At 35.1% G+C, this 12,769-nt stretch overlaps 1 pseudogene; it reads right to left on the bottom strand.

The window, feature by feature from the left end:
* Positions 1–10,757: 10,757 nt before the first annotated feature.
* LOC149747232 (transmembrane protein 33 pseudogene) lies at positions 10,758–12,050 on the bottom strand (annotated as a pseudogene).
* Positions 12,051–12,769: the final 719 nt, after the last annotated feature.

Genomic DNA, 12,769 nt, shown 5'->3' with positions numbered 1-12,769 from the left:
CAGCACCTTGATTCTAGGCTCCCCAGCCTCTAGCACTGCGAGAAATAAATTCTGTTGTTTGTAAGCTACCCAGTGTATTTACTTTTGTTATAGCAGCCCTAATAGACTAAGCCCTATTTCTCAGGTGGTAGTATAGGTTATTATTTCTTGTCTCTAACTTGTGAAGCCTTTTCTATGACTCCTAGCCTCTTCCATATATATTTAGTTCATACTTCTTGTAGATTTTCACCCCTTTACATTAATTTTCAGGAAGGAGTGTCTATCCAAACAAATGAAAATCAACCCAAAGTCTAAATATGTTTCTGTGTGTTGTGTGTATGTGTGTGTGGACGGTGGTATATCAGAATCACCTGGGGAACTTTTAACAGTTGAATTAAACGTATTTTATACCTTTTCTAACGTCTACCCATAGACATACTTAATATGTCAGAATATCTTGGCAGAGGAACCTGGACTTTTCTTTTAATAGCTATACTGGTGATTCTATTATGCTCACCATCTAACTTAACCCACAAGTTGAGGACTACTAATGAAGATTTTCTATGAGCCCAACCTTATTTCTATTATTGAAGATATTTGACATTTTAGATTCTATAACCACTGTGAGAAAGTTGTTGAGAGAAAGATTTCACCTCATTATAAGGAAGAACTTCTTAACTTGTGTAACTTTGGGCTACCCTGCAACGGGAATAGGCTGCCCTGCAAAACAGTAAATTCTGTCTCTGAAAGTGTTTACACAGGAGTTGCATGACCATCTGCCAGAGAGGAAAATGAATAAAAATGAGACAGTGACCTTTCTTCCCCCTTGAGAGCTAAGATACACAGTGACATGATATTACAATTAACTATGTGAACTATATATAAACAATGAATATGCAAAAATGGAAATCTCACCAAACATCAAAGTTGGCTTCATGTTCCTGAGAAATCATATCGCAGGTAAATATCTGTGTGAGAGCTCCTTAGTGACAGAATGAGTGATGTATAATGAGCAGCTGTCCAAATAGTGAGCTTGTTCCTAGCAACGGTACCATTCCAGTTGTCTAAGATGACTTGAGAGGACAACTAGTGCACCTGAGATTTCAAATAACACTTGATATTAGAATGTTAAAATATATAATGCTCTGGTATTCAGTACTTTTAAAATTCAATCTCTTTATCAGCTCAGAACAGAGTAATGATAAACAGCAGAATTAAGCTTATAGCATGGTAGACTGATTTAAAGGTCATTGAAAATACTCCCACTCTCCAAATATCTTTTTTATAGCTTTCCTTGATACTGCCATTAGTGAGTCATTGGTGGTGAGGGGGTCAAGTATGGCCGACTCCCTGACCCTGATGGAACTGGCCTAGCTGGCAGGGTTTTATGAAGCCAGGTTCCTGAGCAGGGAATTTCTTACTTCAGAACATGGGTCAGGGAGTGAGAGGCACCATGTTCTATGCCAGGTGAAGGGGGGAAAGTCCAGCAAATAGAAAAGATGGCAGGGACATTCAAAATTGGTATACAGAAACTGAACTAGGAACCAGGAAGAGGAGAACAAACACCAACAAGATGGTAATAAATGTGAATTAGTTCAAGAATTGTCTGGTCAGGCTTTTTTGTCTACAACTTTTTTTTTAATAGACCTGAAAGGGCAGTAAATTCAAGTTTAAAGCATTTAGAATGAGATATACATCTTAGAGGGCACAAGGACTGGTGAGATGGAAAGAGGTGCTGATGTTAAAAAATCACTCCCCTCTGAGTAACATGAAAACATGTCCCTGTCTGAAGTATTTTTAAAATTTGACTTTTGCAATTATTAGAGTATCAGCAATTATTTTAGTGATATAGCTTAATCTTTTGTAAAGATGAAAGAACGTTGTGTCCTGGCCTTGTCTTTTTTTTTTTTTCGCGGTAAGTGGGCCTCTCACTATTGTGGCCTCTCCCGCTGTAGAGCACAGGCTCCGGATGCGCAGGCTCAATGGCCATGGCTCACGGGCCAAGCCGCTCCGCGGCATGTGGGATCCTCCCGGACTGGGGCACGAACCTGTGTCCCCTGCATCGGCAGGTGGACTCTCAACCACTGCGCCACCAGGGAAGCCCTGGCCTTGTCTTTCTAATAAACTTGTGAATTTACCTGAGTGTGCTTGGTCTCATTTATTTAGGATAATTTAGGCTCTGATTTTCTTGGTCTTGGCTAAGGATATAGCACAATATCAATAAAAAGTCTGGTCAGTCATTTCAGTGCAGGAAACTTTTCATTGCCTTAATTCAGGATGGCATAAATAGCACACACATAGCCTTGATTAATAGTCTCCCTGTCCTTGGATAGTTTGAGTATGTCTCTTTTCTCTGACTTTGTTTTCCTATTTATACAATAGAGGATTAGAGAATGAGGTCAGAGGTCACAAATTGGTGAACTATGAACTAAAGTAAGTCAACAGACTGTTAGCTTGGTTAAGGAATTGAGTTTTTCCTTGTATTTCAGCTTGTTTTAATGAGGCCTTATGCCTTTAGGCAGGGCATACACACTCACATTTGCCTGGGGCACCACCATGCACCCTAACCACTGTTATATCTAGACGCTATGTTTGTATTCCCTGCATGAGTGCTGTAAACATTTGAATTTGTGGCTCTTTGATTAGACATTTTGTCAAATTTCTTTAGACTCCTAAAGTTTTAATTCTATAAAACCTCTTGAGAAAGTGAGTGTTCTTTCCCACCCCCCATTAATAGAAGGGAGATAAGCTGGAAGGAAATTGATACATGGTCAGGGCTACCTGGTATCATGCTATCTTCACAAACTATCTCATTTAATCCTCAGAGTACTCCAGTGAGATTGATACTATCATACCCATTTTATAGGTGACAGAATGATCTCAGAGATGTTTTGCCCATGGTCAGAAATTTTATTAATTGTGGGAATTGAGTTAAAACCCAGATCTATTTGTATCCAAAACCTCTCTGTGAACAGTTTTCCTTAGTGGGCAAAAATTTTTCACAAGGATCTCTTGAATAATGAAACTTTACACAGACTTTTGAAACACTGTCAAAGTTAGATGTATAAAAGCTGTCAGATGTCCAAATATCTCAAAACTGTTTTTATAAAATATTTTGTTTGCATGCTGTTTTCTTTGACCAATAGGGAGTTGCCTTCATGCTATGCTGGGGAACATATCTGACTGCCTAAAGAGCCACGCAGAACTTAGGAATATTGTTAGAAAAAATTTGGCTTTCATTTACACATTCATGTGACTTAGAAAATATGTCACAAATCACTCAAATTAGAAATGTAAAGCGATTTTTATCACATAACTTTCTCTATTTGGTTGCAGAATACTAGCTATCCTATAAATTCAATTTGTTTGTATAAAATATCACTGAAACTCCACATGCCTTAATCTGGAAATAGTACTTGATTATCTAGAAAGTTTACCTGACATAGAACAGTTCTGGTAAGAAGTTTGGGTATGTCTGAATAAAGGAAGACAGAAAGAGTGTTAATATAATGATTAATTGAGTAGAAAACTTTGAGGTTTCTGTATTTTCAATTGAGAGTTTTGTAAGACTTAAGTCTTCTAATATAAACAGAAGCTTTGTGTTTAGGATGATTTTTATGTTAACATTAGTCACTGAATTGGCTACGATAAACGTGGAGACCAGAAAATGTCCAGAAGAAGAATGTGTTTTTAAAAGGGAAAAAAGGTAAAGATGAAACATTAAAAATAAAGTAAAAGAGTGTCCCCACCCTTCCTCCTGATAACCTCTAAGTCTGTGAGTCTGTTTTGTAAATAAGTTCATTTGTATCATTTTTTTTAGATTCCGCATATAAGCAATATCATATGATATTTGTCTTTCTCTGTCTGACTTCACTTAGTATGATAATCTTCAGGTCCATCCATATTGCTGCAAGTGACGTTATTTCATTTTTAATGGCTGAGTAATATTCCACTGTGTATATGTACCACATCTTCTTTATCCATTCCTCTGTTGATGGATATTTAAGTTGCTTCCATGTCTTGAATGTTATAAATAGCTCTGCAGTGAACATTGGGTGCATGAATGCTTTTGGATTATGGTTTTCTCTGGATATATGCCCAGGAGTGGGATTGCTAATCATATAGTAGCTCTATTTTTAGTTTCTTAAGGAACCTCCATACTGTTCTCCATAGTGGCTGTACCAATTTACATTCCCACCAACAGTGAAGGAGAGTTCCCTTTTCTTAACATCCTCTCCAGCATTTATTGTTTGTAGATTTTTTGATGATGGCCATTCTGACTGGTGTGAGGTGATATCTCATTGTAGTTTTGATTTGCATTTCTGTAATAATTAGTGATGTTGAGCATCTTTTCATGTGCCTCTTGGCCATCTGTATGTCTGTTTCTTTGCGGAAATGTCTATTTAGGTCTTCTGCTCATTTTTTTGATTGGGTTGTTTGGGATAGATTGGGAGTTTGGGATTGACATGTACACACTACTATATTTAAAATATGTAACCAACAAGGACCTACTGTATAGCACAGGGAGCTCTGCTCAATATCCTGTAATAACCTAAATGGGAAAAGAATTTGGAAAAGAATAGATACATATATAACTGAATCCTTTTGCTGTACAGCTGACACAACATTGTTAATCAGCTATGCTCCAATATAAAATAACTTTTTTAAAAAAAGAGTGCCTATATAGAGTACCTTTCTGTGATTTTAAACTTTGGATTAACCAACATTCATCTGATTTAACCAAAAGATTGAGGCAATAATTTAAAATTTTTACTTAAAACAAAGAGTACTCAAATTTACAGATAGCTATTTTCTGCAAGTGCAGTGCATATTATTATGAGACATACTAAATCAGTTAGACTGCTAAATTTTACTTTCTGTGAGTGGGGCTTTGGGAGTGGGGGAGAGGGGCAAAGAAACTGCTGCCTTTTTCAGATAATTCACAAATGTGCTAATTATGTGTCAGATATGAAAGTTGAGGCATTGTGACCTTCAAGCCAACAAAAGACCTTTTCAAGTAAGCCATTTCCATGTATATTAATAAAGTGAACAATGCCGTTCCCCAGTTAAATAATGTATGGCTGCTATTTCATTATATGTAAATGCAAACCATGGACTTGTTTCACTGATGACATATTTAAAGTAATGCTATACAAAAAGAAAAGGCTGCAAATCCATGTAAGTAACAGTTTGTGGTACTCTACAAATAGTCATCCAAGGATATGTTTGTTGTTCGCTTCCACTGCATGCAGTTTAAGTGCGGTTTCTCTGCAACTGAATGCATTTTGGATTTGATCAGTAAAACTTGCCATGTGCTAAAGTATATAATAACTAACAGAGATATTTGGAAAGTGATTGTCAGAAAAGCAATCTGTTTGCAGTGATGAAGACAACAACGTATTTTGTAGATTAGAGAAAACATTGCCTCTCTACATGAATACTCACCTGTTAGCAAGGGAAATGTTGAATAAGAGCGAGTTTCAAAGGAAAAGAAAGGAATTCCATGATCTTTCTCATCACTCATTCATGGTATAAAGAAATTATTTGTAAACATTGGACTTAGGTAATGGATGTGAATGTGGTTATTTAAAAGGGCACCCATTTCCCTGGTGAGTGTGAGTTTAAAAAGCAATAATGTATAAAAGAATATGGGTATTACTAAGGGCTTGAATCAAATTGACTGCTTGGATGTCAAATAGTGCCTACGAAGTTGTGGTAGAAAATCAAGAACAGGAAGAAGAATTCAATTATCTTGTATTTGTCCAGCTTTGCAGCATATTTGATGCTGAATAAAACATGAATAAAGATACAGTCATGCTTAATGCAACTTAAGTATGCATAATAGACCTCTGGGAAATAATAAACCAATTACAAACTTAAAATAAACCACAATCATATAAGATTCCAAGAATCTATCAGCATTCAATCCATACGTAAACTTTTTTATCAGTCCCATAGGAAACCATAATAGTTAGCATCTTATTATGGGTTAGGTGTTGATACCAAGAGACTGTACAGGGTTTACGAATTCACTCACCAGTCTTCCTTTTGGCTTTAAATGATTATCCATGGCCCTTTGTTGTTATTTAATATCAATAGATTATCTGAATGCTTCCATAAAGCAGATACCAGTGACATTTATGAAAATGCTGTTGTTTGTCATTGAGATTTTCAGTGAACATGTACATACTCTTACTTGTCTAGGATGACAAATGTTTCTTCATTTCCTTCATAATCTGAGATAATTTCCATTGTTTTATATTGTATTTAAGGTGGCAAATCTTGCTTGTTCCATGTCAACAAATGAAGATGGAATTAAGATTGTCAAAGTTGCAGCCAATCACCTGGAAACCTTGTGTCCACAGGTATGATAACTAAGTTACTGACTCTTTCAATAAACTAGCTATAAAAAATTATATGTAATTCTTCAGACTTTCATACATATGGAAATATTTTAAAATATATGTTTTAAACACAGACAATGACTCATCCTAAGGTCATACTTTGTTGTTTGCTAAGCACCTCATTTTTTATTTAACACCTGGTTCTTGTAACATATCATGAGAGACCATATTAGAATTTTGTGAAAGATATAGCTTGAAATCAAAGCAGTGTTTTGTCTAACAGATCTGATTTATTTTTAGTCGTATTTATTTTGAAACCTCAAATTTTAAGACATTAATGTTTTTTTCCCTCTTATCAAAAGAAGGCATGAGTTTGAAAAAAGCCAACAAATATTTTCTTGTCTGCAATTCAGGAATTTTTTAAAATCTGAAGAGCAATACATTCTTTAGGGAATTATTTTTAGATGATGGATTGTCTTGAAACCATGAATCAGGATACACATGAAGTCAATCTTAAACACCTTCCTTGTCTTAGAATAAGCAATAAATAGTATGGATAATTACTTCATAATAAAAACCACACATGTTGTAAGGATGTGAAATATAATAATGATTAGAAACTTCAAGTCTCTGGACATCTGCTTAGATTCTGATTTTACTAAAAGTAGAGTGTGTGTTAAATTCTTGATTTGCCTTGCTGGTGACTCCGTCTCTAAGAATATTGAGGAAACAGTAAGGGAGAGTGCTTCCTTAGACTTAATGTTGATTAACAAGTGAACACGGGCTGAAGAAATGCAGTCTGAGGACCTGCACCTGAGATCTCGTAACTGATGTCAGTTTTCTGTGAGGTTCCACAGGGAACAGAACTCTGCAGTGAGGTCTCTGAAGTGGCAAAATCACTTACACTCCCCTCAAGAGTCTGAATTCTCATTTCTCCACATGGTGCATAACACTTGATGCTGTCATTTTTGAAATGTCTTTTGAATCCAAATAGTATTCAATGTATCTCATTGGTTTCAATTTATAATTTTCTGATTACTCAAGAAAACATTTTTTTAAAACATTTATTAACCATTTGGCTTTCTAATTCTGAGTTGCCTCAACCCTTTGCCAATTTTTAGTTTGTTTTTTTTTTTTAAATTGCATTGCTTAGGTTTATTAAAAATGTCTTCTGTTGACTATGGCTTTTCTTTTAACTTTGAAAACAATATTTTAATCATAAAAGATTTTAAGAACTTTAATGTGAACATATGATCTATCTTTTAATTTCTTAAATAGATATTTGAGCACCTACCCAGTGCCATGGTTTGTTGGTTTGTGCTTTGTCAAGAAATTCTTGCAACAAAATGTTATATAGTTCCCACATTTTCTTTTTAAAAGATTGAATTATTGTTATTTAACCTTTAGATCTTTTTTTCATCTGAAATTTATTTTTATGTCTAAATGAAGTGGGATTTTTTTTTTTTTTTTTACAGTGGTAACCATTGGGAAACCGTCATGTATTAAATAGTTGATCCTTTCCCAATTAATGTGAAATGTTACCATTTTTCACACATACACACACACTTTTTAAATGTTTCCATTGTTTCATATGTATTTGTATACATATGTGCATAAACTATAAGTAATGCATGCATATATATACAATACATGTTTTATTTAATACATTATACATGTATAATACATACATATCAAATCTGAATAGTTTCTTTACTCCTATTCTGTATGAAATATAAATTGATAGATAAATTGAAATATGTTCCAAAGTATACAATTTTCTGGGATCTCTATTCTATTCCAGTGACTCATTTCTTTATCCCTGCCACAGTATTATGGAACCTTTTTCCAGTTTTATTGAGATATAATTGACATACAGCACTGTGTAATTTTAAGGTGTACAGCGTAATGATTTGACTTAGATACATCATAAAATGATTACAACAGTAAGTTTAGTGAGCATCCATCATCTCATACAGATACAAAATAAGAAAGAAAAAAAATTTTTCTTGGGATTTGCCCTCTTAACAACTTTCATACATAACATACAGCCGTGTTCATTATATTAACCATGTTATACATTACATCCCTAGTACATACTTTCTTCTAACTAGAAGTTTGTAACTTTACCACTTTTATCCAACTCCCACTCTTTCTACTTTCTACCTCTGAAAAGCACAAATATTGTCTCTTTTTCTATGAGGTTGTTTGTTTTTGAAGTATAATTGATGTACAACACTACATGAGTTCCTTGTGCACAACATAGTGATTCAATATTTCCATATATTTCAAAATGGCCATGATAAGTCTAATTACCATCTATCATCATATAAACATATGATATCATGACTGACAAATTCCCCACACTGTATATTTCATACCTGTGACATTTATTTTATACATGGAAGTTTGTACCTCTTAATCTCCCTCACCTAGTTCTCTCATCACCCCATCCCCTCCCCTCTGTTCTTGGTATCTATAACTTTGTTTCTGTTTTGTTATGTTTGTCCATTTGTGTTTTTTTTTAGATTTCATATGTAACTGAAATCATATGGCATTTGTCTTTCTCCGTTTGACTTATTTCAATTAGCATATTCCCTCTAGGTCTCTCCATGTTGTCACAAATAGCAAGATTTAATTATTTTTTATGGCTGAGTAATGTTCCATTGTGTGTCTTTATGTGTGTGTGTGTTTACCACATCTTCTTTATCCATTCATTTATCGATGAGCACATAGGTTGCTTTAATATCTTTGCTATTGTACGTAATACTGCAATGCACATATCCTTTCAAACTAGTGTTTTTGTTTTCTTTGAATAAAAAGCAAGGAGTGGAATTTCTGGGTCATATGGTAGTTCTATTTTTAATTTTTTTGAGTAATCTCCATACTGTTTTCCATAGTGACTGCACCAATTTACATTCCTGTAAACAATGCATAAGGGTTCCCTTTTCTCTACATCCTTGCCAACATTTGGTATTTGTTGTCTTTTTTATAATAGGCATTCTGACAGGTGTGAAGTTGACAGCCCGTGGTTTTAATTTACATTTCCCTGATAATTAGTGATATTGAGCATCTTTTCATGTGCCTGTTGGCCACCTGTATATCTTCTTTGGAAAAATGTCTATTCAGGTTCTTTGCCCATTTTTAATTGGGTTGTTTCTTTTTTTGATGTTGAGTTGAATGAGCTCTTTGTATATTTTGGATCTTAACCCCTTAATGAATATTTTGTTTGCAAATATCTCCCATTCAGTATGAGGCCTTTTAATTTTGTTGACAGTTTCCTTCACTGTGCAAAAGCTTTTAAGTTTGATGTAGTCCCATTTGTTTATTTTTGCTTTTGTTTCCCTTCCCTAAGGAGATTTATCCCCCCAAAATATTGCTAAAACCGATGTCAAAGAACATCCTGCCTGAGTTTCTTTTTATTGTTTACTTAACATTGTAGTTACTTTATTGCTCTAGAAAACTTAGTTTTTAAAACCATCAGATTACATACATAGTGATAATAAGACTGCCCCCCACACAATCAACTGTATATTACGAGGCTTCTCTAACTTAGTAGATAAATATTACAAAATTACAAAACTAGCTGGTTACAGTTGAGCTATCAAGTAGGTATCACATTTCTATAGATCAAAAAGTTGAATAAATGTCACTGATAAGTCACTGATGTCACTGATGTCACTGATAAGTCACCAAGTGTATTTGAGAAATCCAAGTTACATGCACATAGAAGGAAACTGGTTACAAAAACCATTAAATTACTCTGTGTTAACATTTTGTAATGTTTTAAACATTTGCAATCATGCAACAATGAATAAAGATCAGAATGAATTTTAAAAAGGAGTTAATGGAAGCTGAATGAATGTATTTAACATATTACACAACTCAAATCACAGTTGCATAATACATCCAATCCCCCCAAACGTATCTGTGCATTACGCCATTGAAACGCACACTATTTCCCCCACAACTCCTCTGGCTCCATTCCCAACCAATAACCTTTCCTATGAACCTTTCTATTTAATCTTTTAAGTCAGATATGATGGGTAAGTATGTATAATCTTCATTATTATTTCAGAACAGATACAAAGTTTAGTCATATGCTCAATCTTCAGTTACATTACTTTCAAAAGGCATCTGAACTGCTGTAACCGTCTATGACAATTCAAGCCTAAGAAACCGAGAAAAGTGGCAGTCAAGAATCTGATCTAAGTGACTGTGTAAACTATGATAATACTAAAACCTGTGTGTCCACATTTCTAAAAGAACGATTTTCTGTTTGAGAAGTGTTACTCAATGGATCTCTGAAAGGAAAACTGACTGACTACTGTACTGCTCTCTGATGTAAAACACTTAGGTGACCACAAATATTTACCCAGTTGGTTAACAAGGTTTCATTTGGGCCTTTTAAAAAAATATTCAAAGCCACAAAAGTAATTATGAAAATAAAATTTTGGAAGGTCATAGTATAAGGTACATATAGAATTCCTATTATAATGGTACATCCAAAATAAATCTGTCCTAACAAAGCAGCACAAAATCAATTTAGAAACAATTTGAAATTACAGTGGGAAGTGTTTTTGTTAAAATCGTCGACCAAAATTACTGAATAGCAAAAGAATACTGTCTCAAAATATACTGAATTTACATGTTAATATTACCACAGTGAACTCATGCCAGATATAAATTCAGGTTACCAATTAGATGAAAACAAACTTTAGAGCTATTTTTACCAGAGAAATAAATGTACTTCATGATAAAGGCACAGCAGCATCTGAAGAATTTTTGATACATTTATCACAAGATTCAAACTTCCCTAACGATTAACAACACATTACAATAAAGTTTTCAGCAGGTGTTTAAAAGGCTTAACATGCCAGGAAAATGAATATTTTTCTTTTGAGATGCATTTATGTAAATTGCATTGAGGTCACTTTTACATCTGGAATTAACCATCCCTAACAGAAGTACCAGCAGCTAACAATGCTCATTTATATTATACATAACTTAGCTGAATGTTAAACTATGCAACTGTTGGTGCCAGTCTGCTTATAAAGGCAATGCTCTGGAGACAAAGTCTTCTCACAAACAGTGAGCAAGCAGGTTTCATTATCAGATGTTCAACAACAATCCTCGGTTCATTAAACAAAGTCCAACAATATGGATTTCTTCGAGATGAGTATCAAAGAGTAAGGAATATAGCATATAAAAGGGTGGAGCAAACTTAATTGACCACTAAAAAGCATAAAAACTGTAGTAGGCATCAAGAATATTTCATTACAAGCAATGCATTTCAGAATATTCTGTTGATTAGCGCTTAATTTATCCAAGAGAGCGCTCAGCAGAGGTAAACTATTTGAACCCTTTGCATCAAGGACCTTTTTCGTGTATGTGGCAGCATGAAGCAAATAAAATAACAAGACTTGGAAAATACTCATTGTAACAGGGTAGGGAATTGACAAAAATGAGTGAATAGAACAGGTAGTGGCAGCTGTCCTCTGACGAAGCGTGGGCCAGGAATGCTCTGCTTAACTGGAAGTGTGGTAATCTTTGGTGCAGCCTCAGAGCACTAGTCAGAGCATTTGCCAGCAAAGCACATTGGTAAAAGCTTGCTACTTCGTGCAACCCAAGAAGAGGCAGAACAAAGCAGAGCCGTAAACTGTGAACAAGCGAGAAAGCCACATTGCCATGTCGTTTATTGGCCATCATTAATTACACTTCGCCTGCCCCTTGGGGGCTGTTCAGGCCGTATCCACCATGGGGGGCTCACACACGCATCTGGGACGCTGTCCAGCACGTCCAAGAGCAAATCTGGGTTTCTAGAAAGACCGAAGTGAAGGCAGAGCTTCGGAACAAGGCCCAGCAGGGCCAACCTAACACCGGCTCCAGGTTATTGCTGAACCCGGAAGTGCTCACTTCACTTCTGTGGGGAAGAGGTGGTGATGCAGAGGGGAAACCCTCAGTGGTGCCCTGAGGCATGACAGGGAAGTGTCCCTGCCTATGTTTTTTCCTAGAAGTTTTATGCTTTCAGGTCTTACATTTAAGTCTTAATCCCTTTTGAATTTATTTTTGTATATGGTATGAGAAAATAGTCCAGTTTCATTCTTTTGCATGTAGCTGTCCAGTTTTCCCAAAACCATTTATTGTAGAAGCTGTCTTTTTCCCATTTTATATTCTTGCCTCCTTTGCTGTAGATTAATTTCCATATAAGTGTGTGTTCATTTTTCTGGTCTCCTTTGTATGTTCCACAGATCTATGTGTCTGTTTTGTGCAGGTAGCATACTGTTTTGATTACTGTGCTTCATAGTATAGTTTGAAATCAGCAGCATGATACCTCTGGCTTTGTTCTCCTTTCTCAAGATTATGTTGGCTATTTAGGATCTTTTGTGTTTCCATACAAGTTTTAGAATTATTTGTTCTAGTTCTGTGAAAAATGCCATTGGTATTTT

This window comes from Delphinapterus leucas, chromosome 16 (assembly GCF_059928025.1).
Source record: "Delphinapterus leucas isolate spDelLeu-1000000601 "Yukka" chromosome 16, BTC_Dleu_Yukka2, whole genome shotgun sequence".
In the NCBI taxonomy this organism is placed as follows: Eukaryota; Metazoa; Chordata; class Mammalia; order Artiodactyla; family Monodontidae; genus Delphinapterus; species Delphinapterus leucas.
Note: the sequence above shows the minus strand (reverse complement) of the source record. Positions and strands in the feature narration are given on the sequence as shown.